The sequence below is a fragment of the Leopardus geoffroyi genome, chromosome D1 (assembly GCF_018350155.1).
Source record: "Leopardus geoffroyi isolate Oge1 chromosome D1, O.geoffroyi_Oge1_pat1.0, whole genome shotgun sequence".
In the NCBI taxonomy this organism is placed as follows: Eukaryota; Metazoa; Chordata; class Mammalia; order Carnivora; family Felidae; genus Leopardus; species Leopardus geoffroyi.
The window spans coordinates 4,502,870-4,529,278 of NC_059329.1; the positions used below are offsets into that span (position 1 = coordinate 4,502,870).

The window sequence follows — 26,409 nt, forward strand, 5'->3', positions numbered from 1 at the left end:
CCAGCTTGTTGGCATATAGTTTTTCATAATATTCTCTTACAGTTGTTTGTATATCTGTGGTGTTGGTTGTTCTTCTCTGTCATTGTTATTTATATGCGTCATTTCTGTTTTCTGATTAGTCTGGCTAGGGGTTATCAATTTTATTGATCTTTTCATGGAAGCAGCTCCTAATTTCATTTACCTTGTTCTGTAGTTTTAATTTCTAATCATTTATTTCTCCTCTGCTTTTAATTATTTTCTTCATTCTTCTGTTTGGGGGTTTTGTTTGTTGCCCTTTGTCTAGCTTTTATTGTTATAAGGTTATGGAGTTTACTTCAGGTTCTTTTTTGTTTTCCCCTGAGGCAGACCTGTATTGCTATAAACTTCCCTGTTAGAACCACTTTTCCTGCTTTACAAAAGTTTGAATTGTTGTGTTTTCATTTTCATTTGTTTCCATGTTTTTTGGATTTCTTCTTTGATTTCTTTTTTTTTTCTTTTTTTTTTTTTTTCAACGTTTATTTATTTTTGGGACAGAGAGAGACAGAGCATGAACGGGGGAGGGGCAGAGAGAGAGGGAGACACAGAATCGGAAGCAGGCTCCAGGCTCTGAGCCATCAGCCCAGAGCCTGACACGGGGCTCGAACTCACGGACCACGAGATCGTGACCTGGCTGAAGTCGGACGCTTAACCGACTGCGCCACCCAGGCGCCCCTCTTCTTTGATTTCTTACTTGACCCATTGATTGTTTAGGAGCATGTTATTTAACTTCCATGTTTTTGTGCTTTTTCCAGATTTTTTTTTTCTTGTTGTAGACTTCTACTTTCATAGCATTGTGGTCTGAAAAGACACATGGTATGAGTTCGATCTGCCTGAATTTATTTTGGCTTGTTTTATGACCTAATATTTTATCTAGTGTGGGGAATGTGCATGTGCACCTGGAAAGAATGTGTATTGTGCTATTTTAGGATGGAATGTCCTAAGTCTATCGGTTAAGTCCATCTGGTCTACTCTGTTATCCAAAAAGTCACTACTTCCTTGTTAATTTTCTGATTGAATGATCTCTCCATTGATGTCATTGGATGTTAAAATGCCCTATTATGATTGTATTACTATCAGTTCCTTTACTTTTGTTTTTGACTGTTTTGTGTATTTGGATGCTCTCACTGAGCGCATATATGTTTACAGTTGTTCTATCTTTTTGTTGATTGTACCTTTTATTATTATAGTGTCCTTCTTTGTCTCTTGTTACAGTTTTATTTTTAAATCTATTTTGTCTGATGTAGGTATTGCTACTGCCGTTTTCTTTTGATACTTTATTTCTATAATTAGTCTCTTGTCGGTAGAAGATAGATGGGTCCTATATTTTTATTCATTCTTTCACCCAGTGCCTTTTACTATTAAGAGAGAGAGCATAGGTGTGGGAGGGCGGGGTGAGGGGAGTGGGGGGAGAGAGAGAGAATGAGAAATGAATCTTAAGCAAGTTGTATTCTCAGTGCACAGCCCAACATGGGGCTCAATCCCATGATCCTGGGATCATAGCCTGAGCTGAAATCAGTAGTTGAAATCTCCAGTGATTAAGCCATCCAGGGGCCCCTATCTGTCACCCACTGCCTTTGCTTTGAGCATTTATTCTGTTTCCATTCAAATCAATAGACATGTACTTGTTGTCATTTTATTACTTGATTTTGGTTGTTTATGAATCTTTCTGATCCTTTCTTCTCTTTCTCTTTTTTTATGGTTTGCTGGGTTTCTTTAGTAGCATATTTGAAATTGCTTGTCTTTATTCTCTGCATATGTATTAGTGGTGTTTGATTTGTGCTTATTGTTAGGTTTGTAACCTAACCACTTGTGCATATAGAAGTCTATATTAAGTTCATAGTTAAGTTTGAACCAGTTCTTTACTCCTCTCCTCCCAGTGTTGTAGATATGTAGTATCATGTTTCAAAACACTTTATATCATAAATACCTTGACTGATGTTTGATGGAAATACTCATTTTCATTGCTTTTGCGTTTTGCACTTTAATACTGTCACTTTAGGTGTTTATTTTCCACTCAAAGAGTCCCCTTTAACATTTCTTGCTGGGGCAGTTTGTTGTTTGTGAACTCACTTCATTTTTATCTGGGAAACTCTTGATCTCTCCTTCTATCTGAATGATAGTGTGCTGGATAGAGTCTCCTTGGCTGCAGATGTTTTCCATTCAGTACCTTTAACATACCATGCTGCTCACTTATGATTTCAAAGTTTCTTCTGAAAAAATCCAGTGATAACCTTACAGGGTTTCCCTTGTAGGTAACTGTCATCTTGTGTTTTCCTGCTGTTAACATTTTCTTTATCACTACATTTTGTGTTTTAATTACTCCATGACTTGGTGTGGATCTGCTTCTGTTGAATATATTGGGGGTTCTTTGTGCCTCCTGCTTCTGGATCTGTTTCCTTCCCTGCATTAGGGAAGTTTTCATCTATTGTGTCTTCAAATTTTCTGGTTCTTTTTCTCAGAGTTCTGAGAATGAGAGATAGGACAGGAAAGACCTGTTGAAGGTTCTCTGATGAGTCACTGGACTTACATGCATGGAGGATAGATTTGGGACTCAAATGAACAATCTAGCTTTAACTTCAAAGAACTAGAAAAAAACAACAATCTAAGTCCAGTGTTCTCAGATGGGAGAAAGTAATACATATGAGAGTGGAAACAAATGAAACTGAGACCATGAAATGAATAGAAAATATGAAGAAGACCAACAGTGGGTTTTTTGAAAAGTTAAACAAAATTGACAAGACTGTACATAGACTATGCTAAGACAGAGAGAGGACCCAAATCAAAAGAATTATAAATAAAAGAGAAGACATTACATATGATATCACAGAAACATAAAGGAGACAAAGAGGCGACTATGGCCAAATTAGATGCCAGCAGACCGCCTACCTAGAAGAAATGGATAGGTTCTTCGAAACACACAACCTACTAAGACTGTATCAGGAAGAAATAGAAGGTTTTCACAGACCAATTAAAGGACGACTGTATCAATACCAGAAGATAACTAATGCAACTAATTTGAATCAGTCATTGAAAATCTCCCAGTGAAGGGGCGCCTGGGTGGCGCAGTCGGTTAACCGTCCGACTTCAGCCAGGTCACGATCTCGCGGTCCGTGAGTTCGAGCCCCGCGTCAGGCTCTGGGCTGATGGCTCGGAGCCTGGAGCCTGTTTCCGATTCTGTGTCTCCCTCTCTCTCTGCCCCTCCCCCGCTCATGCTCTGTCTCTCTCCCAAAAATAAATAAAAACGTTGAAAAAAAATTAAAAAAAAAAAAAAAAAAAAAGAAAATCTCCCAGTGAAGAAAAGCCCAGGAGCAGGTGGATTCACTGGTGAATTTGACCAAACGTTTGTAGAAGAAACTAACAGCAGTCCTCTCACCGATTAAAGAGGGATGAACACCACGAAACTCATTTCATGAGATTGGAATTACCCTGTTAGGAAGCCAGTAAAGGATACTACCTGAACAGAAAACTATAGGCCGGTATCCCCGTGATGAATATAGATGAAAATTTTCCAATAATATACAGGCAAACCAAATTCAGCAGCACATTAGAAGGATCATTGACCGTGATGAAGGGCTTTTTCCCTGTAAAGGAAGGATGTCTCAGAAATGCAAATCAATAAATGTGACCCCTCACATAAATGAATGAAAGAAAAATCAACCAGAAGCCAGACTCTTAACTATAAATAGCAAACTGAGGGTTACTGGAAGGGAGGTGGGCAGGGAGATGGGTTAAGGGTGATGGGCTAAGGAGGGCACTAGTAGCGAGGAATACTGGGCGTTGTATGTTAGTGATGGATGACTAAATTCCATAACCGAAACTAATATTACATTATATGTTAACCAACTGGAATTTAAGTAAAAACTTGAAAAAATAAATACTAAATACACAAATAAATTTAAACTAAAACAAATAAATATATTTTAAAAATTGAAAAGAAATCTCATATGACCATGTCAATAGACACAGAAAAAAATCTTGAGAAAATGTGGCATCCATTTGTGCCAAAAACAAACAAACAAACCAAAAACTCTTTAAAAATTCAGTGTAGAAGGAACATATCTCAACAGAAGGAAGCCCATGTTTCTGAAGCCCACAGCTAACATCATACTCAATAGTGAAATTGTGAAAGATTTTCCTCTAAGATCAGGCGCAAGACAAGGATGCCCTATATATGTGAAGGGGATTGGGTGATGCAGGCTTCTGGTTATGGAATGAATAAATCACAGATAGAAGATATAGAATGGGGAACATAGTTAATGGTACTGGAATAGCGATGCATGGTGACAGATAACAGCTACACCTGTGTTAGTGTAGCAGAATGTATACACTTGTCCAATCACTATGTTGTTCATTTGAAACTAGTGTAACATAGTGTGTCAGCTATTCCCAAATAAAATGATTTTTTTAATAAGATAAAAGAATGAAATAAAAAGTATAATATCAAAAAGCCTATTAATATCTAATCAAGAAATGCAGTAAAGTTGCAAAATAGAAAGTCACCATACCAAATTCTGTAGCATTCCTGTACGCTAACCAGATTATCTAAAAAGAAGTAAATAAAACAATCCCACTTACCAAAGCATCAAAAACAATAAAATATATAGGAATAAGTTTGGTCAAGGAAGTGAAAGATCTCTCTACACAAAACTATTAAACCTGTGTGGAGAAATGGAAGAAATTCAACTTGGATGAAAGAAACGGAAGAATACACGTCAGTGAAAAGCCATCCCGTGTCCATCTTTTGAAGGAATTAATATAGATAAAATGTCCATACTACCCAAAGCCATCTAGAGATTCAGTGCAATCTTTATCAAGACTCCAATGCAATTTTTATACAGTTAGAAAAACATATCCTTAAATGTATTTGGAACCACACAAACACCCCAAGTTGCCAAAGCAAGAAAGAACAAAACAGGAGGCATCACACTTCTTGATTTCAAGCTGCATTCTAACACTAAAGAAATCAGTTATGTCGCTGGTATAAGGACACACCCAAGACAATGGAACAGAAATTGAGAGCCCAAACCAGTCAACTAGTATTTGACAAGGGAGTCAAGAATATACAGTGGAGTAAAGTAGTCTCTTGAATAACTGGTGCTGGGAAAATTGGATATTTATATGTATAAGAATAAAGCTTAGAACCTTATGTTGTTACACCACTCACAAGAATGAACTTTAAATGGATTAAAGATGTACATGAATTATAGGGAAACCTAATTCTTCCTCATCATTTCAGCTCTTATTATGCCAAGACGGAGCTGTTGAGGTGGTGAAGGGCTGGGTAGAGAGTAGTCCTGGAAATAGAAGCCTGTGTGTGTGGAACAGACTTTCTTTAGTAGTCTAGAATTATCCCTCTGATCCTTTAGGACTAGACACTTCCTTCCCTACATTTGCAGACACAGCTAGTACCATGCATGCTGTCAATAATGCACTGTGTTGTCTCCTCAAGCTCCTAGAAGCTCTAGGTGGGAGGTGGTGGGAAGCATGGAGTTTTGTGGCACCGATGATGCCCTTTTGAAACCAGGTGGAGGGGAAGGAGACAGGCACTGTTCCTGCTTCACTGGGGTTCAGCTATGTTAGTGTTGGTGTGGTGTTGGATTTTTCACCTTTTACTGTAACACATCTCAAAAGTTTAATTTCTGTCCTGTAGGTCAACGTGGCTGCCAGAGCATTTCTTCCTTTCCCAGAAGTGCCCTCCATGTTGTACCCTGTGGGCTGCCCTTTATCACCATCCATGGGCTTTGGGCCACCCCCACCTTCTCCAAGCTGGTGACCTCTGGGACCTCACCCTCCACCTCCACCATCTGGGAAGATGATCTGAACAGTAGGAGTTAACTTAGAAAACACGTTTTGTCTTTCTTCTTGTTGAGTCTTGGGAGAAGATGCAGTGATGGTACCACATGGCTTTCAGGTCAGTCTGAGGACGTTGTAATGTTTTTTGTTTCTCAGGACATGCATGAAATGGACAGTCGTTTCCACATAGTGAGCTGGGCAACATATGTCTCTTATAGAGAAGGAAGGAGGCCTTATACAGGCCGACAAACAGAGTACTCCCTAGAACGTAGCTTGCACAGAGACCATGTGCTGGGCTCTCTGAGGGATGAGACACACCCCTAACTTTATTTCTAGCTAGTTGAGACCTGAGCTGTTCACAGCTGCTTGATTTGTTATAAAAACACCTAAACCAGGGCCCTGTGAGCCTTCCTCAAGGGACAGGATCAGATCTCCCTCTTGTCCTCAAGGGTCACCCGAGGCACCTGAAAATCCTCTGCCCCCAGTAAGGGACCCAAGAGTGGGAAAGAGTTGAATATAATGAAACATGTGGCAGAAGGTTTGTTTTTCTTCCACAAAGTCTATGCAAGTCAGAATCACCTCCATCCACCTCCAGCCTTTATGAGACCCAGGACGTGGTACAGCTCCCATGGGGAACATCAGTTCTGTCTCTACCAAGGATGCAGAGAAAGACAAGGTAAATTCTGTTGCCCGTTTCAGTTGTAATGGTTTCTGGAAACTTATCTGGCCTTGTCTGATATTCTATGTCCTCTGGTGTCTTTACTGTTTTATTTACATCCTCACAAGCCTCCAGGCTTCTCCAGTTTAAGATCATCATGGTAGCTGGCACCTCTGGAAGCCACAAGTGCGTCGAGGCTGAGGACCACGTGGCTCTCACTTTGTGTTTGTGGAAATAACTTGAGGAGGATGACACTTCACTGTACCCTCAAGTCTTCTGGAGTGGCTGACTCCTTCCGCACCTTCTTTACATGGGGTTATTGTTATTATTTTTATTTTTTCCTATTTCATTGTAGGCGATGAACTTGTTCAGAATGTCTGCGAGAAGCCTCATGAGTGGAAAAGATGAAAACTCTTTCCAGCTTTATATTGTGTGCTTTGTGCAGTGCTGAATGTTCTTAGATAAATTTCAGAATTCATTACTGATCCTTCTGTGTTGGTAAATGTGCGATAGAGAATTTCTCGGTTGTCCCCTAGGTGGAACTACTCTGAATTATGAGAAGCGGCACGTGTGCTCGAAAATGTACATGGAACTGCAGTCGTGAAGGTAGAGAATCAGTGATTACCTGCAAGGCCAGTATCTCACAAGAGTCCTTCAGTTGTGTTTATATGAGCAGGTTCTCTTGTGTCGCTGGAGCAGTTATAACTGGTACTTTGTCTCACGATACCTTTTGGGAGTTTGACACCTGAAATCGAGACATGTTTCTGTTCATTCTTTTATGTAGAATTTCTACCTCCCTTTTACAATGAGACAGAATAGCTCTGCAACTCATATTGTACTTAAAAGCTGAATTACCTGTGGATTAAGGTAAACATACCTGAGACCAATGAATATGTACAGGTAATGTGTTTCTCTCCAAAAACACATTTCCAGGCCCCCTGCAGGACTCCAGGAATCCCCGTCTCCTCAGAAGTCTCTGTGGCCTTGCAGAGAAGATGCCTTTGTCAGGGAGGGAAGCAGAGTGAGTACAGGCATGGGCTGGCAGGCTGAGCTCTGACCCTGGATGGCCTTAATCTCTGTGTGGTGCTGGGCTTTTCTCTCCTGCATGTTCTGTCCGTTCTCAATGTGCAAATAAAAAGTCTGCAGATGTGGTGGAAGAGGACACCAGAGGGGTCCTGGACACAGATGCCTGCCTCTCTGGAATATGCTCCTTTATTAGACTGGCATTACTGCCATCAGTCTTCTAGAATAGGACGCCTTGGCCTACTGCATTTGTAAACACAGGAAGTGACATGTGGCGACAGTAGTTTCTCCTTGTAGCATCTGGTTGGGATGCTTCAGGCTGTAGGTGGGATCTCGTGGGAGGGTAGAGTTTTCTGGCACTAATGCCCTGTTCTAGAACCTGTGAATGAACAAGCAGCCAGGTGCTGACACCTGCTTCATTGGGTTTCAGCTCCCGCAGGTGTTCTGCTTCTGTCTGTCATACCAGCATACCTGTCACTTCTGTTCTGTAGATCCCTATGGATGCAAGAGGACCTCCTCCTTTACCAGGTCCACCCGGCAGGCCCTTCCCCAAAGACCACTTTTATCACTGTTCATGGGCTCTATGAGCCTCCTCCAGCTCCTTGGTGTCCTCGGACACAGGACTCACCACCTCCACCTCAACTATTTATAAGATGATATGAACAGTATGAGTGGACGTGTTCAGCACATTCAGCTTCTGTCTTGTTGAGTCTTTGAGAAGACATAGAGATGGCCTCACAGGCTTGGCAATGCAAGGGTGCTGCTGGCTGAGGACACTGTTAAGATTCCTCAGGTTTCTCAGGACATACATATGTTGGGCTGTGTCTTTTCCCTTACTGAACTGGGGAACTGGGCTGCAGGTGTCTCTTGTGGAGAAGGAATGAGTCTTTTCATAGAAAAGCAGGCATATCAGTTCTGCAGATGTGCCTTGTACAGAGTCCGTGTTAATGGCTCTGTGAGAGATGAGGCACACCCCTACCATCAGGGGCTTCAAGTGTCCTAACGGAGAGAGAGTCACATGCATTAAAAGACATGGAGCTTCTGATCTACAATAGTGGCAGCTCCAGTAATGGGGCCTTAAGTACAGGAGCCAGAGACGTGAATCTCGTGGGAATGTATTGGAGACTGTGCATGAGAAGGGCGAGCTGAGATGGTCCAGAGGGGAGGGTGTTGGACTCAGTGAGATGGAGTTGGAGGCCATTTCTGGCAGGGCCCACAACCTGGGCAGGGAGAGTGAGCTCAGCGTGAGGTCCACACAGAGCTGCTGCATGGGGTCAAGGACAGTTCATGCAGGTATCATCTCTGAAATGTCACGGTGGCCAGAGTGCACCTAGCTCATTATCGAAATAAAGACTGTTGTTTCCCTTGGTTTTCTGAAGGTTCTGGATCTGTGTGAAAGAATGCCTTGGAGATTTGTAGTTTAACTTGGTTCTTATGGGATGCATATCTGCCTAAGTTTGTGTGCCTCTGTGAGACTAGATGGGACAAAAGGTTGTAGATCAGCTGTGCGGCTTCCTTGGCCTTCAGCCTGAGTCAGACTCCTAGCGGGAAATTCAGGGTTGACCAGGAAATGCCCCTGCTGGGCTCTTGTCACCGCACCCCTGCACCTGCTGTCACCACCCTGCCTGAAGGTTTGCATCTCTGAAACTTCCCTCACAATTTCCAGAGGCACTGCCTGTGATCCCGCTGTCTCAGCCCTAATGCTAGCTCTCAGTGGGGCCATCTCAGAGCCTCTGTTCTAGAGGCTTTGTAACATGAGAATCAGGGACAATGTTGGTCTCTGAGGTCAGTGCGATGAAGAGGTGGTTAAGCACATAAGGAATTTGTAAAATGTATGGGATGAGTGGGCATTCACCCTTCTCAGGGGGAAAATGAATGTATCTGCACACAGAAGATCATCAACAGATACTCATTCAATTTCATGAAACTAAGGCTATAATGCCTGAGGCTGGGAGATTGGCAATTCCTGTTTCAAAAGATACAACAAAGACCCCTGTGTTTTTTCTATTAAAATTGGGGTCCTACTTTACAAAGAAGGAAAAGATAAGTATGAGAATGTGTAAATTCAGAGATCTACACCTCAGATCTGAAGATAATCCTCTTCCATTACAGGTAGACACACAAATGCAGCCACACAAATATGTGCTCATCCAAAGCCACAGATGTATTGTAGAAGAAAAAACGCATAAAGGAGAACAGAAGATCCATTTGCAATTACTAAAAATCACTTTGAGATAGAGGGCAATCAGTTTGAAATTTGAAGAGGACACTGAACCATTACAAACCAGCTGTGGTTATTATATATTTAGAGATGGTGCCCAATCTGCCCCTTGGTCTGAATGCTTTCCCTGCCCACCCCGTCCCCTCCACTTTGTCCTTCCTAGTGTCCTCTAATACACTTGTCACAGTCGTGTCTCTGTGTCAGCGTCTGCTTCCAGGAAAATCGACACTCATTCCCCATCAGGTGTACACTTTCGGGTTCCTGTAACACAGTTAACCAACAGGTAGAATGTATAGTATTGGTGGACGAAGACAGACCATTCTTTGGGGTTGTATTGCCTGGAAGGGACCTGTAGTTCCATCTGAGGAGTGTACACATCCTTTAGGGAGCTCTGGTGGTGGTTGTTAACTCTGTAGGTAGGTACTCATGAGCATATGGCATGCCTGCTAGTTTATGGGGTTTGTGCTGATGAGCAGGTCAGGTATCTGTCTCCAGGAAAGGGTCTATTCTGAAGGTGGGGAATGGATTCAGGAGACCAGTAAGGAGGCCCTGCATTAATCCAGCACTTGTGCCCTTATGTACCTCACCAGCTGCCCCCAATAGCACCAATCCAGGTGGCCTCCAAGGGGGCAAATGGCAGCAATTTTTGTGCCTCCCCTGTTGCCTTATTGACGCATGGGGAGGGCAGAGGTCCATGGTCTGAGATAGGTTTCTTTGACACCACCCAGGAGAGTTGGGTTGTAAGCATATGGCTCCTTCTGCATCGGCCAATCCAATCCACTTTGCCCCCAGGGACCCTGAACCCTGTGAACCCCTTCTTCCTTCCAGCTTAGGGAAGCAGCCAGCCCTCCAGCAGCTTTTGGGTCATGGCTGGGCCACCAAGGGTAAATGCCTGGCTGTCCACATGCTGCTAGCATTGCTATAGCAAATGTCAACACGAGCAGCTGCTGTACAGGGGGATTCTCCTCTATTGTGATCAGGGCCTGGGACCAAATATGACAGAAGAGAGGGAGAGACAGGAGTGCCCTGTGCTCCTGGACTGGGCTGCATGCACAGAGCAAATAGCCTGAAGCCTGGGGAGAGAAAGAGACAGGGAGAGAGACACTGAATGAGTGATGGGGGATTGGGCAAGTCCTAGAGAGTGAAAGGAAGAAACAGAGAGAGATGGGGTTAGAGAGAAACAAAGAAGAAGTACAAGGAGGAAAGTAGGGACCTGGTCCAGGTATGTGGACGGGGTGACATGGGCCAGGGGAGAGGGGTGTATGAAGTGGCTCAGTGCTGGGGCAGAAAAGTCCGGTATCATGGGCATCAGAGTTCTGTGACTCCCAAGACCCTGGGGCCAAGCTCTGCAGAGGGCATTGCATTTGAAAAGACTGGTATCCCTCATTTCTCCTGGAATTGTGGGGCTCAGCCTCATGTTCTGTCACGGAGAGGGGATGTCTTGAGGGAGAGCGTGTTGCTCTTTGGCAGGTAAACTCCAGAGCTTCTCTGTGGGGAGGTGACCCTGGGCCATCTCCCTCACTGCCCCAGGCCCTGCTGCATCCCCCGCAAACCTGCTGGCCTTCCTCATGTTCTGAACCCAGGCATCAGGCATTGTGCTGCCCCCAAGTCCTGCAGTCTGGACCTGGCAGAGGTGGATTGCTGATATTGATAAAAAGTATTTGACAAGAAGGTCCATATTCTCCCTCTGGAACTAGCAGTGTGCATCAAGATCGTGGGTTTCTATCCTCCTGTCCACTGCCAAACTGAGGATGCCAGATGGTAGGTGAACCCTTTAAAACACCGTTGTCTTCTCTTACATCAAAGTCAGAGACATTTTCATCTCCCAGCTTTCTTTTAATTCTGAAGAGATGGCAATTCATAATTGAAGACACAATGGTCCTATAGGAAATTGACCTATATGACTGATAGACATTGCTTCATTCATCTATATCCCTAAAGCACGTTTCATTGAAAATATTAGCCAAGGATACTTACAGTAAATTCATAACAGATGTGTAGTTCCCTGTAAGTTGCGTTCTGACCTTGTCACCTATGTGTTCATCAAAGATATTATTAGTGACTTTTCAGATAAGCTGTCAACATCAAGATGGTGATGTTAGAGAATCTGGTATAAATGGAATTTCACAGATTCTAAATTACGAATGATTTTTTTTTTTCATTTTTAATGTTTATTTTTTTTTTCCTTTTTTGAGAGATCCTGAGCAGGGGAGGGCATATAGAGAGGGAGACACAGAATCTGAGGCAGGCTCCAGGCTCTGAGCCTGACATAGGGCTCAAACTCATGGACTACAAGATCATGACCTGAGTCAAAGTCGGATGCTTAGCCAACTAAGCCACCCAAGTGCCCCAGGAATGATAGTTTATTGGCAAAGAAGTAGAAATTAAAGATAGTGTAAAGGATGTCGATTTTTAATTGAATATTGTTCACACATTTGTTGTGTTAGTTTTAGGCATACATTGTAGTCATTCCATATGTCTATAAGTTATGTTGTACTTAACTACAAGTGTAGCTATCATGTGAAAGCATGCAACAGTATTACTACAGGATTGACTCTATTCAGTTGGCTATCCCTTGTATCCCTAGGACTCATTCATTCCATAGCTGGAAGCCGGTATCTCTCTCTCAAAGGTGTCAACTCTTTATCTAACCTAAGTATTTTGGTGGTAGACACATTTACCTCTTGTTCAGTATGTGTAAATTAATGGTCTATGTTTCTGTGAACATTGCTTAAAGCATTACAAATGATGTCATTACATTAACAAATTCGGTTTGATTCTTCACTCACAAGAAAGGAGAAGGAAAATATTTCTTTGTGACCCAGGCCCTGTCAGTAAGACCCTTCCCAATGTGGAGAACAGGCTTAGTTGCCCAGAGTACCTTGGGTCCGTCAGCTGAGTGACCAGGGCCTTCCACATTGCAGGAATTCCCATGGTGGCCAGCAGAGAGAGCTAGAGCACCACAAAGTGGAGGGGCTGGTTCCTCTGGGTGCACAGTGAAGGCCTGCAGAGGGTATCCCATTGGCTTTTCTGACCCAGGGCACCTCAGAACAGTTAGGGCTTTTGTTGCTCCCAGAGGACTCAGGGCCTCTGCTGCTGCCTCAGGACAGAGACCAGGGCTGCGTTTCCAGCAGGTTCTGCCGCCCGTCCCAGGGGAGGCCTTGGGAACTTTGCAGCAACTTGGCATCTCCTGAGTCGCCAGAGAGAAACTGCCTTGTTGCACTGAGTGCTGAGGAGGGGGCGCTGGGTGGCTTCCCTGGGCGTGCTGGTCGGTCAGCAGCACAGGCCCTTGCACTTTCTGGGCTGTTCCCGTGTTTCATTCCTCCTCTTCCTGGACAGTATTTGAACAAGACGTATTTTACTAAAGGACCCGTGGATTGAGGGGTCTCACGACATCACATCATAGATGCCATGGATGGTTTGTTCCAGATTCAGGCTTGTTTCCGGGAAGAAATCCTGACAGAAGTTCAGAAAAACGGGAGCTGCGTTCCATTAGGACATGAATGCATGAAATGCTCATCTCAGGACCTTCTGGAAGAATGAGCTGGGATCCACTTTCCGAGTCATGCTAGAACCAGAGACCGAGGTAAGGGCACAAACTGGGCCCCACATCATACATGCTTTTTAAAAATTTAATGGTTAACTCAAAGCTATCTACACATTCAATGCAATCCCAATCAAAATTGCACCAGCATTCTTCTTGAAGCTAGAACGAGCAATCCTAAAATTCATATGGAACCACAAAAAGCCCCGAATAGCCAAAGTAATTTTGAAGAAGAAGACCAAAGCAGGAGGCATCACAATCCCAGACTTTAGCCTCTACTACAAAGCTGTCATCATCAAGACAGCATTGTATTGGCACAAAAACAGACACATAGACCAATGGAATTGAATAGAAACCCCAGAACTAGACCCACAAAAGTATGGCCAGCTAATCTTTGACAAAGCAGGAAAGAATATCCAATGGAAAAAAGAGAGTCTCTTTAACAAATGGTGCTGGGAGAACTGGACAGCAACATGCAGAAGAATGAACCTAGACCACTTTCTTACACCATTCACAAAAATAAACTCAAAATGGATAAAGGACCTGAATGTGAGACAGGAAACAATCAAAACCCTAGAGGAGAAAGCAGGAAAAGACCTCTCTGACCTCAGCCACAGCAATTTCTTACTTGACACATCCCCAAAGGCAAGGGAATTAAAAGCAAAAATGAACTATTGGGACCTCATGAAGATTAAAAGCTTCTGCACAGCAAAGGAAACAACCAACAAAACTAAAAGGCATCTGACGGAATGGGAAAAGATATTTGCAAATGACATATTGGACAAAGGGCTAGTATCCAAAATCTATAAAGAGCTCACCAAACTCCACACCCGAAAAACAAATAATCCAATGAAGAAATGGGCAGAAAACATGAATAGACACTTCTCTAAAGAAGACATCCAGATGGCCAACAGGCACATGAAAAGATGCTCAACGTCGCTCCTCATCAGGGAAATACAAATCAAAACCACACTCAGGTATCACCTCACGCCAGTCAGAGTGGCCAAAATGAACAAGTCAGGACACTATAGATGCTGGCGAGGATGTGGAGAAACGGGAACCCTCTTGCACTGTTGGTGGGAATGCAAACTGGTGCAGCCACTCTGGAAAACAGTGTGGAGGTTGCTCAAAAAATTAAAAATAGACCTACCCTATGACCCGGCAGTAGCACTGCTAGGAATTTACCCAAGAGATACAGGAGTACTGATGCCTAGGGGCAGTTGTACCCCAATGTTTATAGCAGCACTCTCAACAATAGCCAAATTGTGGAAAGAGCCTAAGTGTCCATCAACTGATGAATGGATGAAGAAATTGTGGTTTATATACACAATGGAGTACTACGTGGCAATGAGAAAGAATGAAATATGGCCCTTTGTAGCAATGTGGATGGAACTGGAGAGTGTTATGCTAAGTGAAATAAGCCATACAGAGAAAGACAGATACCATATGTTTTCACTCTTATGTGGATCCTGAGAAACTTAACAGAAACCCATGGGGGAGGGGAAGGAAAAAAAAAGAGGTTAGAGTGGGAGAGAGCCAATGCATAAGAGACTCTTAAAAACTGAGAACAAACTGAGGGTTGATGGGGGGTGGGAGGGAGGGAAGGGTAGGTGATGGGTATTGAAGATGGCATCTTTTGGGATGAGCACTGGGTGTTGTATGGAAACCAATTTAACAATAAATTTCATATATTAAAAAAAGAATTATTAACACAAAAAAATTAAAAAATATTAAAAAAAATAAAAATGTAATGGCTATTTTTCCAACATAGTGAAGTGATTGAAAACTACAGAAAACCTGGTAGGTAGGTGTCATTAACCTTATGTTATTTTTTAATTTAAATTCTAGTTAGTAAAGATACAGTGTAATATTAGTTTCAGGTGGACAATGTAGAGCAACACTTCACATGTCACCTGGTGCTCATCCCAAGTGCACTTCTTAATACCCATCACCTGTTTCACCCATCCCCCACCCCAGTGGGGAAACCCTTAGTTTGTTTCCTAGTTAAGAGTCTGTGTTTCACTGTCTCCTTTTTCCCCCCTTTGTTTTGTTTCATTTCCATGTGTTAGTGAAATCATCTGGTATTTGTCTTTCTCTGACAGGCTTATTTCACCTAGCATGACATTCTCTCGCTCCATCCACCTCATAGCAAATGACAAGATTTCATGTTTTTACAGCTAAATAATATTCCATTCCATATACTATATCTCAATTTATTCAGCAGTTGATGGAAACTTGGGCAGTTTCCATAATTTGGCTGTTGTAGAAAATGCTGCTGTAAACATCAGTGTGCATGTATCCCTTTGAAGCATTATTTTTGTATTCTTTGTGTAAATACCTCGTAGTGAAATTGCTGGATGGTAAGGTAGTTCTATTTTCAATTTTTTGAGGAATCTCCATGATATTTTCCAGAGTGGCTGCACCATTTTGCATTCCTACCAACAGTGCAAGAGGTTTCCTTTTTCCCCACATCCTTGGCAACACCTGCTGTTTCATCATTCGTTGATTTTAGTCATTCTCACAGATGTGATGAGTTATCTCATTGTACTTTAGAATTGTATTTCCCTGAAGATCAGTATTGTTGAGCATCTTTTCCTGTGTCTCTTGGCTATCTGTATGTCTTCTTTGGGAAAATGTCTATTCATGTCTTCTGCCCATGTTTAATTGGATTTCTCTTTTTTTGGGTGCTCTGCAACTTTATATATTTTGGACACTAACCCTTTATCAGATGTCGTTTGCAAATATCATCATCCTGTAGGTTGTGTTTTAGTTTTGTTGTTTCCTTGGTGACAGAAGCTTTTTATTTCTAGGAAGTCCCATTATTTTTCTTGTGTTTCCCTTACCTCAGGAGATATATCTACAAAGACATTTGTGCAGCCAATGTCAAATAAGATACTGCCTGTGTTATCCTCTGGGATTTTTATGGTTTTAGGTTTCACACGTAGGTCGTTATCCATGTTGGATTCATTTTTGTGTATGTTGTAAGAAAGTGGTCTGTTGTTGTTTTTGGTTTATTTTGCAGGTTGCTGTCTAGTTTTTCCAAAACCATATGTTGAAGAGACTTTTTTAAAAGTGTATTTATTTATTTTTGAGAGAGAGACAGAGCATGCAGAATAGAGGCAGAGAGAAATAGAATCCCATGCAGACTCTGCACTGTGTGGTGCCCGGCATGGGTTTGAAACTGATGAAACCTGAGATCATGACCTGAACTGAAGCCATGATCAGACGCTTCAGTGACTGAGCCACCCATGTGCCACAAGACTATCTTTTTTTCAATTGGATATTCCTTCCTGCTTTGTTGAGGATTAATTGACCATATAGGTATGAGTTCATTTCTGGGTTTCCACTCTATTGATCTATGCGTCTGTGGTTGGTTGTTTTGTTTTGTTTTGTTTTGTTTTGCTAGTACCATACTGTTCTGATCACTATAGCTTTTTTTAAAAAAATTTTTTTAGTGTTTATTTTTGACAGAGAGAGCATGAGTGGGGGAGGGGCAGAGAGAGAGGGAGATACAGAATCTGAAATAGGCTCCAGGCTCTGAGCTGTCAGCACAGAGCCCGATGTGGGGCTAGAACTCACGGACTGCGAGATCATGACCTGAGCCGAAGTCGGATGCTCAACTGACTGAGCCACCCAGGTGCCCCACGATAGCATTGTAATATAACCTAAAGTCTGGAATTGTGATGTCTCCATCTTTGCTTTTCTTCAAGTTTGTTTTGGCTGTTTGGGGTCTTTTGTTGTTCCATACAAATTTTGGGATTATTTGTTCTAATTCTGTGACAAATGTTTTGTTAGTGTGATAGGGATTTCATTACGTGTGTAGATTGTTTTGAGGAGTGTAGTCATTTTAACAGTATTTTGTTCTTCCCATCCATGAACATGAAATGTATTTCCCTTTCTTTGTGTCCTCTTCCATTTCTTTCATCAGTGTTTCATAACCTTTAGAGTATAAGTCTTTCACCTCTTTGGTTAGGTTTATTCCTGGTATGTTGTGGTATTTGGTGTACCTGTCAATGGGATTGATTCCTTAATTTCTCTCTCTGTTCATGATTCATCTATAGAAATGCAATAGATTTCTGTACATTGATTTCTGTATATTGTGACTTGTCAAATTCATATATCAATTCTAGCAATTTCTATCAGAGTCTTTCATGATTTTTATAGAGAGCATCATGTCAGTTACAAATAGTGAAAGTTCTACTTCTTCCTTGCTGATTTGGATCCTACTTATTTCTTTTTGTTGTCTGATTGCTGTGGCTAGGACTTCCAGTACTATGTGGAATAACTGATGACAGGGATCATCCCCGTCTTGTTCCTGACCTTGGAGGAAAAGCTTTAATTTTTCCCAATTGAGGATGAGATTAGCTGTGTGTTTTTTGTAGATGACCTTTATTATGTGCAGGTAGGTTGAGTCTCAGTCTACTTTGCTGAGGGTTTTTTATCATGAATGGATGTGACATTTTGTCAAGTGCTTTTCCTGCATCTGTTGAAAGTATCGTATTGTTCTTATCCTTTCTTCTATTACTGTGGTACATTATGTTGATTGATCTGTGAATGTGGAACCACCCTTGCAGCCCAGAAATATATCCCACTTGATTATGGTAAATGATTCTATTAATGTATTATTGACTTTAATTTGAAGGTATTTTAATGAGAATTTCTGCATACATACTCATTAGGCTATTGGTCTGCAGTTTTATTTAAAAAAAAAAATTAAAAATTTTTTTTTAACATTTATTTATTTTTGAGAGAGAGAGAGAGAGACAGACAGAGCTCAAGAGGGGAAGGGCCAGAGAAAGAGGGAGACACAGAATCTGAAGTAGGCTCCAGGCTCTGAGCTGTTAGCACAGAGCCTGACCCGGGGCTGGAACTCACGAACCACGAGATCATGACCTCAGCCGAAATCGGACGCTTAATCGACTGAGCCACCCAGGTGCCCCTATTTAAAAAAAAAAATTTAACATATTTTTGAATGTTTATTTATTTATGTAGAGAGATAGAGTACATAAAAGTGAGGGAGGGGCAGAGAGACAGGGAGAGAGAATCCTGAGCATGTTCCATTGTCAGCACAGGGTACAATGTGGGACTCGAACACATGAACCGCAAGATAATGACCTAATCCGAAATTAAGTGTTGAACAGCCAACTGACCAGGCCACCCAGGCGCCCCAGCAGTTTTTGGTTTTAGTGGAGGCTTTATCTGATTTTGGTACCAGGGTAATAATGGCCTGATAGCATGGGTTTGTAAATTTTCCTTCTCTTTTATTTTTTGTAATAATTCAAGAAGAATAGATATTACTCCTTACATGTTTGGTAGAATTAATCAGTGAAGCCTTCTGGCCCTGAACTCTTGTGTCGGGGGAGATATGTTTTTATTACTGATTCAGTTTCTTTCTGGTTTCTGATTTTATGTATCTACCTGTTTCAGTTTTGGTAGTTTATGTGTTTCTAGGAATTTATCTATTTTTCCCAGAGTGTCCAATTTGTTGCATATAGTTTTTCATAATATTATCTTCTAATTGTGTTTCTGTGGTGTGGACTGTTATTTCTCCTCTCTTATTTGTGATTTTATTTATTTGGGTCCTTTCTTTCTTCTTTGTGAAAAGTCCGTCTAGGAGGTTTTCAAGTTGATTACTGTTTTCCAAAGAACCAGTCCCTGGTTTCATTGATTTGGTCTAATGTTTTTTAGTTTCTATATCACTTATTGATCCCTTAATCTTTATTATTTCCTCCCTTCTGCCATCCTTAGGGTTGGATTGTTCTTTTTCTCATTCCTTTAGTTGTAAGTTTGGATTGTTTGAGATTTTTCTTGCTCTGTAAGGTAGGCTTGTATTGCTATATACTTCTATCTTAGACTGCTTTTGCCGCATTCCAAAGATTTTTCCAGTGTATTTTCATTTTCATTTGTTTTAGTGTATTTTCTTATTCACTTCCTCATTCATTTAGTAGCATGTTGTTTAACCTCCCTTTATTTGTGGCCTTTCCTTTTTTGGTGGGGGGCATTGACTTCAAGTTTCTTAGCTTTGTGGTCAGAAAAGATGCTTGGTCTGATCTCTGGGTACCTGTTGAGGCCTGATTTGTGACCTAGAATGTGATCGATTCTGGAGAATGTCCCATGTACACTTGAAAAGAATGTGTATTCTGCCATTTTAGTATGGAGTGTTCTGAATATGTTTGTCTTTCTCTGATTGACATATTTCACTTAGCATAATATATTCTAGCTCCATCCACATTGTTGCAGATGGCAAGATTTCATTCTTTTTTGATGGCTGAGTAATATTTCATTGTATATATGTGTGTGTGTGTATGTATGTATATATATGTCTGTATGTATACACACACACCCCCCACAACTTTATACGTTCAGCAGTTGAGTTGATGGATATTTGGGCTTTCTCTATAGTTTTGCTATTGTTGATAATGCTGCTATAAATATTGGGTGTATGCAATTTCACTATTAGGTATTTACCCAAAGGGTACCAAAATACAGTCTTGGTTTTAAAGTTTATTTTGCCTGATATAAGTATTGCTACTGGCTTTCTTTTGACATTATTGGCATGAGAAATGTTTCTTCATTCCCTCACTTTAAATCTGAAGGTGACTTTAGGTCCAAATAAGGCTTTGTAGGCAGCACCTAGATAGGTCTTGGGTTTTTTTGTTTGTTTATTTCTTTTCTTTTTTTTTTCTTTTGTCCATTCTGACACCCTATTCGGTGTCTTTTTATTGGAGTATTTAGTCCATTTACATTCAGAGTAATTATTGATAGATATATAGTTAGTGCCATTTTATTAGGTGTTTTGCCATTATTTCTTGATGTTTTCTCTGATCCTTTGTTGTCTGTATCACTTTTGGTCTTTCATTTCCACTCAAAGAGTCCGATTTAAATATTCTTTTCTTTTGACTGGTATTAATTAATTTATTTTTCATATTTATTTTTTTTTTAATTTAAGCCCAAGTTAGTTATCTTATAGTAGAATACATTTTCAGGAGTAGAATTTAGTGATCCATCAACTACGAAAAATACCCAGTACTCATTGCAAGTGCCCCCCTCCAGTGCCTGTCACCCATTTAGCCCATCCCCCTATTCAGTAACCCTCCAGGAACCCTGAGTTTCTTCTCTGTATTTAAGAGTCCCTTATAATTTGACTCCCTCTCTGTTTGTATCTCATTTTTGCCTTCCTTTCACTATGTTCATCAGCTTAATTTCTTAAATTCCATGGATGAGAAAAATCATATGATGTGTGTCTTTCTCTGACATTTTGCTTAGCATAATATAGTTCAGTTCCATCCACAGTGTTGCAAATAGCAAGATTTCATTCTTTTTGATTGCTGAGTAATATTCCACTGTATAAATATACCACATCTTCTTTATCCATTCATCAGTCAATGTTCATTTGGGCTTTTTGCATAATTTAGCTATTGTTGATAATGCTGCTATAAATATTGGAGTGCATGTGCCACTTTAAGTCAGCGTTTGTGTGTCCTTTGGATAAATACCTAGTAGTGCAATTGCTGGGTCATAGTGTAGGTCTATTTTTAGTTTTTGTGACAAATCCCATACTATTTTCCAGAGTGGCTATACCACTTTGCATTCCCACCAGCATTGCAAAAGGGTTCCCTTTCTCTGCATCCTTGCCAACACCTGTCAATTCCTGAGATGTTAATTTTAGCCATTCTGATAGGTGTGAGGGGCTATCTCATTGTGGTTTTGATTTGAATTTCAATGATGATGAGTGAGGTTGAGCATCTTTTTTTATGTGTGACCAATCTGGATGTCATCTTTGGTAAAGTGTCTCTTCATGTCTTTTGCCCATTTCTTCACTGGATTATTTGGTTTTTGGGTGTTGAGTTTGATAAGTTTTTTATAGATTTTGGATACTAACCCTTTACCTGATGTGTCACTTGCAAATATCTTCTCCCATTCAATCCTCTGCCTTTTACTTTTGCTGATTGTGTCCTCTGATGTGCAGAAGCTTTTTATCTTGAGGTCCCAATAGTTCATTTTTGTTTTTGTTTCCCTTGCTTCTGGAGACACGACAAGCAAGAATTTGCTGTGGCCAGGATCAAAGAGGTAGGTTGCCTGTTTTCTCCTCTAGGATTTTGATGGTTCCCATCTTACATTTAGATCTTTCATCCATTTTGAGGTTGTGTGTGTGTGTGTGGTTTAAGAACATAGTACAGATTCATTCTTCTCACTGTCCAGTTTTCCCAGTACCATTTGCTGAAGAGACTCTTTTTTTCCATTGGATATTCTTTCATTCTTTGTCAAAGATTACTCGGCCATATGTTTGAGGGTCCATTTCTGGGTTCCCTATTCTCTTCCATTGATCTCTGTGTCTCTTTTTGTGTCTGTACCATACTGTCTTGATGATTGCAGCTTTCTAATACACCATAAAGTCCAGAATTATAATGTCTCCAACTTTGTTTTCTTTTTCAATATGACTTTGGCTATTTGGGGTCTTTTCTGGTTCCTTACAAATTTTAGGGTTGTTTTTTCTAGCTCTGTGAAGAATGCTGGTGTTATTTTGATAGGGATTGCATTGAATGTGTCGATTGCTTTGGGTAGTATTGACATTTTAAGAATATTTCCTCTTCTAATCCATGAGCATGGAATGTTTTTCCATTTCTTTCTGTCTTCTTCAGTTTCTTTCATAGATGTTATATTGTTTTTTCTTTTAATTTTTTTTAATGTTTGTTTATTTTTGAGAGAGAGACAGAGCATGAGCAGGGGAGGGGCAGAGAGAGAGGCAGACACAGAATGTGAAGCAGGCTCCAGGCTCCAAGCTGTCAGCACAGAGCCCATCATGGGACTCCAACCCACAGATGTGGGATCATGACCTGAGCCGAAGTCGGCGCTTAACTGACTGAGCCACCCAGGGGCCCCTCTACTGTTTTAAGTGTACTGATCTTTCACCTCTTTGGTTAGGTTTATCCCTGGGTATTTTATGGTTTTCAGTGCAATTGTAAATGAGATCAATTCCTTGATTTCCTGCTGCTTCCTTATTGGCATATAGAAATGCAATCGAATTCTATATCTTGATTTTCTATCCTGAGACTTTCCTGAATTCCTATATCAGTCCTAGAAGTTTTTTGGTGGAGTCTTTTGGATTTTCCACGGGGAGTATCATGTCTGCGAGGAGGGGAAGTTTGACCCCTCCTTGCCAGTTTAGACACTTTGTATTTCTTTTTGTTGTCTGATTGTTGAGGCTAGGACTTCTGACAGTATGTTGAATTATAGTGGTGAGAGTGGACATCCCTGTTGTGTTCCTGACCTTAGGGGGAAATCTCTCTTTTCTCTCCATTGAAGAGAATATTAGCTGTGGGACTTTTGTATCTGGACATTATGATGTTGAGGCATGATCCTTCTATCCCTCCTTTCATGAGGGTTTTTTTTTTTCATGAAGAAAGGATGCTGTATTTTGTCAAATGCTTTTTCTGCATCTATTGAGAGGATCATGTGGTTCTTACCCTTTCATTTATCAATGTGATGTATCCCATCAGTTGATTTGCAGACATTGAATCAGCTGTGCATCCCAAAAATAAATCCCACCTCACTGTGGTGAGTAATTCTTTTTATGTATTGTTGGATCTGGTTTGCTAATTTTTGTTGAGAATTTTTGCATCCAGATTCATCAGGAAAATTGGTCTGTAGTTCTCCTTTTTAGTGGGGTCTTTGTCCAGTTTGGACTCAAGGCCATGCTGGCCTCATGGAATGAGTTTGGAAGTGTTCCTTCCATTTCTCTTCCAATGACCTTATCTTGTTCTTTCATTTGGGATGCATTCCTCTTGTCTTGGTATTTTGGCTGAGTATTTGCCTTCTCTCTGTTACCAAACCTCATTGTGTTACCTGCCTGTGAGTTGAATGGTTTTATGAAGAGGAGCTCACCCAATGTCCAGGGCCTGACACATCAAGGAGTGTCTGTGGTGTGTGTTGCATGCACTGTTTTGTGTTCTGGCTGCACTATCCTTCAGGCCAGTTGTATGGGAAGTGTATGGTCCTTGGCCAGAATGTGGTGAGTTTTATCTAGGTCTGCTCTGATCTGCTTGTTAAATAAGACTTGAAATGACTGCCACTAGAAGTGAAGCCCTGCAGAACTGTCTGGTCAATAGAGGTGGTGTGGTCATGGGCTTCACCTGGTCTTCTGGGGAAGGGGCCAGCTCCATTGGGACTGAGGCAACCTTCAATGACCCAGAAGGCCAGTCTCGCCAGAGCATAGGAAGGTGGGGCTTGGTCTAAGCAGGTTAGGCAGCCAGTGTGGGAATGGCCTTGTTGTTTCTAGCAGGTGGCTCTGTGTTTATGCTGGGGGGCAGAGGAGGGAAATGGCGCCACCCAGCTCCTTTGGCCTAGCTCCTTTGTCCCCTTTGTGAACACTGCCTCTCAGGGATGTTCTCCAAGGTGAATGTATAATCTCCCCACTGTTTGCACCAGAAGTTGTACAGATCACTGTTTCCATGCCATCTGCTTGCAAGTAGTTTGCTGCCTTCTCTCCAGGAGTAGGCCAGTGTCCTCAGGGCTGTATCCCAGCCAAGCCTGCTAACCTTTGAAACTCCACATTCTTGGAGTGCCTGGATGGCTTGATTAAGTGTCTGACTTGATCCTGGCTCAAATCATGACCTCATGGTCATGGGATTCTCTCTCTCCCTCTCTTCCCGCCCCTCCCTTGCATGTGCTCTCCTTATGTCTGTCTCAAAATAAATAAACTTAAAAAAAATTAGTGGCATGGAATACCTTATTTACTTAAGATTGCCTCCCTGAGGGGAATGGCAGGAGTCTATCAGTTAAATTTCCAGCACTGACTAGGAAATTCTTTGTTGACTGGTTAAAGGTTACATTCCTGCAGGAATGAAACTAGGTTTGGTGCCATGGGGCCTTAACGTAAGTAACTCGATGATGGGCCTGTGATTTTTCTTACCATTCCAAACCCAAATTTTTACACATCCATTTTTTATTAAAAATATAGCCCTAAATAATATTTTAGCCATCTACTGCCAGCCCGATTTTTCATATCCTGTGAAACTATGACCATCTCCTACTCATAGATGAAGATCAACTCTGTGGCTCTAAGATCTTTGTGAGTCTAAGTTACTGATGGACTTTTGAAGTCTTTGACTCAGGGACCCCCATCCAGGCTGCTGAGCCATCACTTAGGCACAGAAGCACCCTTTCCAAGTCACCCCTTCCTAAAGCGTTGTCTTTCCCTCTTGTACTTCTGGGTCTTACCCTTTGGCAAGTCACATATTCTCATGCAAACCCGTCAGAGTGGCCCAGAGAAAGCTGCTTGCCTGTGACTGCCACTTCATGGTCACATCTTTTCCTTCTGAAACCACTTGAACTCCCTATCATTCTTCCAGTCTTTGAAAATCTCTTTGATTTGGAAATATTTTATTCTGTTGTATTCCTGCTAAAAATATGCATGAAAATATTCAAGCAATGATTCTTTAGAATAAGTGAGCCAGTCACAATGATTCATCTGGCCGTTTGTACATTTTTTTTTTAAATGTTCAGGCGTGATGTGTGTGAAGCACATCCTGTAAAATCTGAGTATCATTCATTATCTAGGATAACCACCTTTATGGAAAGCCATTAGATGACATGCTCCTTCAAGATCAGAAAAACACTGGGGCGCCTGGGTGGCGCAGTTGGTTAAGTGTCCGACTTCAGCCAGGTCACGATCTCGCGGTCCGTGAGTTCGAGCCCCGCGTCAGGCTCTGGGCTGATGGCTCAGAGCCTGGAGCCTGTTTCCGATTCTGTGTCTCCCTCTCTCTCTGCCCCTCCCCCGTTCGTGCTCTGTCTCTCTCTGTCCCAAAAATAAAAAAACGTTGAAAAAAATTAAAAAAAAAAAAAAAAAAAAAAAGATCAGAAAAACACTTACTATACATACCACAGAATACAGTGGTATATACATATGTTATTACCTTAAAATATGTAAAGTAGATGTTTCTATGAATTGTATATCATCGTGCATTTGGTTTTCCATAACATGAATGATATTATTTAAATTAAGCGATAGTAAGAACAACAAGAAGAGGTACATGTCAATCACTAGTAACTAATACTAGAACTAGTTCTATAATATGTGTTGAAAAAATAAAACCATGATTACTAATAATCTTTTCATTCGTGATGGGTTTCTAGTTACCAAAAAAATTGGGAAGATAGTACTGAGTTTCCACAGACATCAGACTGTTTTCTGACTACTGATGTCCTATGAGTTGGTACATTATCACAATCAATATCCCGAAGAGATATGGTAGTATTAACTAAAGTTTATATGTTAACTCAGATTTCGTCAGTTTTAACCTCTTCTGTTCCAGACTCCTCCCAGCTGGCACATTACATTCAGTCATCCTGTCTCCTTAGGCTCCACCTGGTCATGACGATTTTTAGATTTTCCATATTTTTCATAATCTGCAAAGTTTTGAGGGTACTTTTGTATGATGTATTTTGTAGAATGATCCTTGGTTTGGATATGTCTAATGTTTGTTCAAATGCTTAGGCCAGAGTTAATGTGTTTTGGAGCAGAAGATCCAGAGGCATAATGCCATCCATAATTATCACTTCACATAAAGGTTGTTTACTCTGAAGATTGGGGTCTTTTGTGGTTCCATACAAATTTTAGGACTGTTCTAGTTCTGTGAAAAATGCTGTTGGTATTTTGATGTAGATTGCACTAATTGTGTCAATTGCTTTGGGAAGTGTAGACATTTTCACAATATTTGTACTTGTGATCCATGAGCATGGAATGTCCTTCCGTTTCTTTGTGTCATCTTGAATTTCTTTCATCACTGTTTTACACTTTTCAGAGTATAGGTCGCTCACCACTTTGGTTAGATTTATTCATAGATATCTTATTATTTGGTGTGCAACTGTAAATGGGACTGTTTTCTTAATATCTCTTTATACTGCTTCATTATTGTTTAGAAATGCAACAGATTTCTGTACAATGAGTTTGTATCCTGTGACATTGCTGAATTCATTTATCGGTTCTAGCAGTTATTGGGTGGACTCTTTAGGGTTTTCTATATATAGTATCATGTAATCTGCAAAGTGTGAAAGTTTCACTTCTTGCAGATTTGGATTTGTTTTGTTTTGTTTTGTTGTCTGATTGTTGTGGCTTGGACTTCCAGTACTGTTTACGAAAAGTGGTGAGTA

General features: G+C 41.1%; 1 protein-coding gene across 24 annotated transcripts in view; it reads left to right on the forward strand.

Annotated features, from left to right (window-relative positions):
* Positions 1-26,409, forward strand: part of LOC123600590 — a 97,728-nt gene that overhangs the window by 54,782 nt on the left and 16,537 nt on the right. For 15 of the 24 annotated variants that reach the window (XR_006713667.1, XR_006713666.1, XR_006713675.1 and 12 more), the window contains 4 exons: positions 5,669-5,929; positions 6,371-6,487; positions 6,598-6,784; positions 7,006-7,075. The gene's annotated coding sequence lies outside the window, so the exon portion shown is untranslated. Of the gene's footprint in view, positions 1-5,668; positions 5,930-6,370; positions 6,488-6,597; positions 6,785-7,005; positions 7,076-17,610; positions 17,660-21,194; positions 21,328-26,409 lie in introns of those variants that run through there. The other 9 variants (XR_006713677.1, XR_006713682.1, XR_006713679.1 and 6 more) reach the window with 7 other exon arrangements.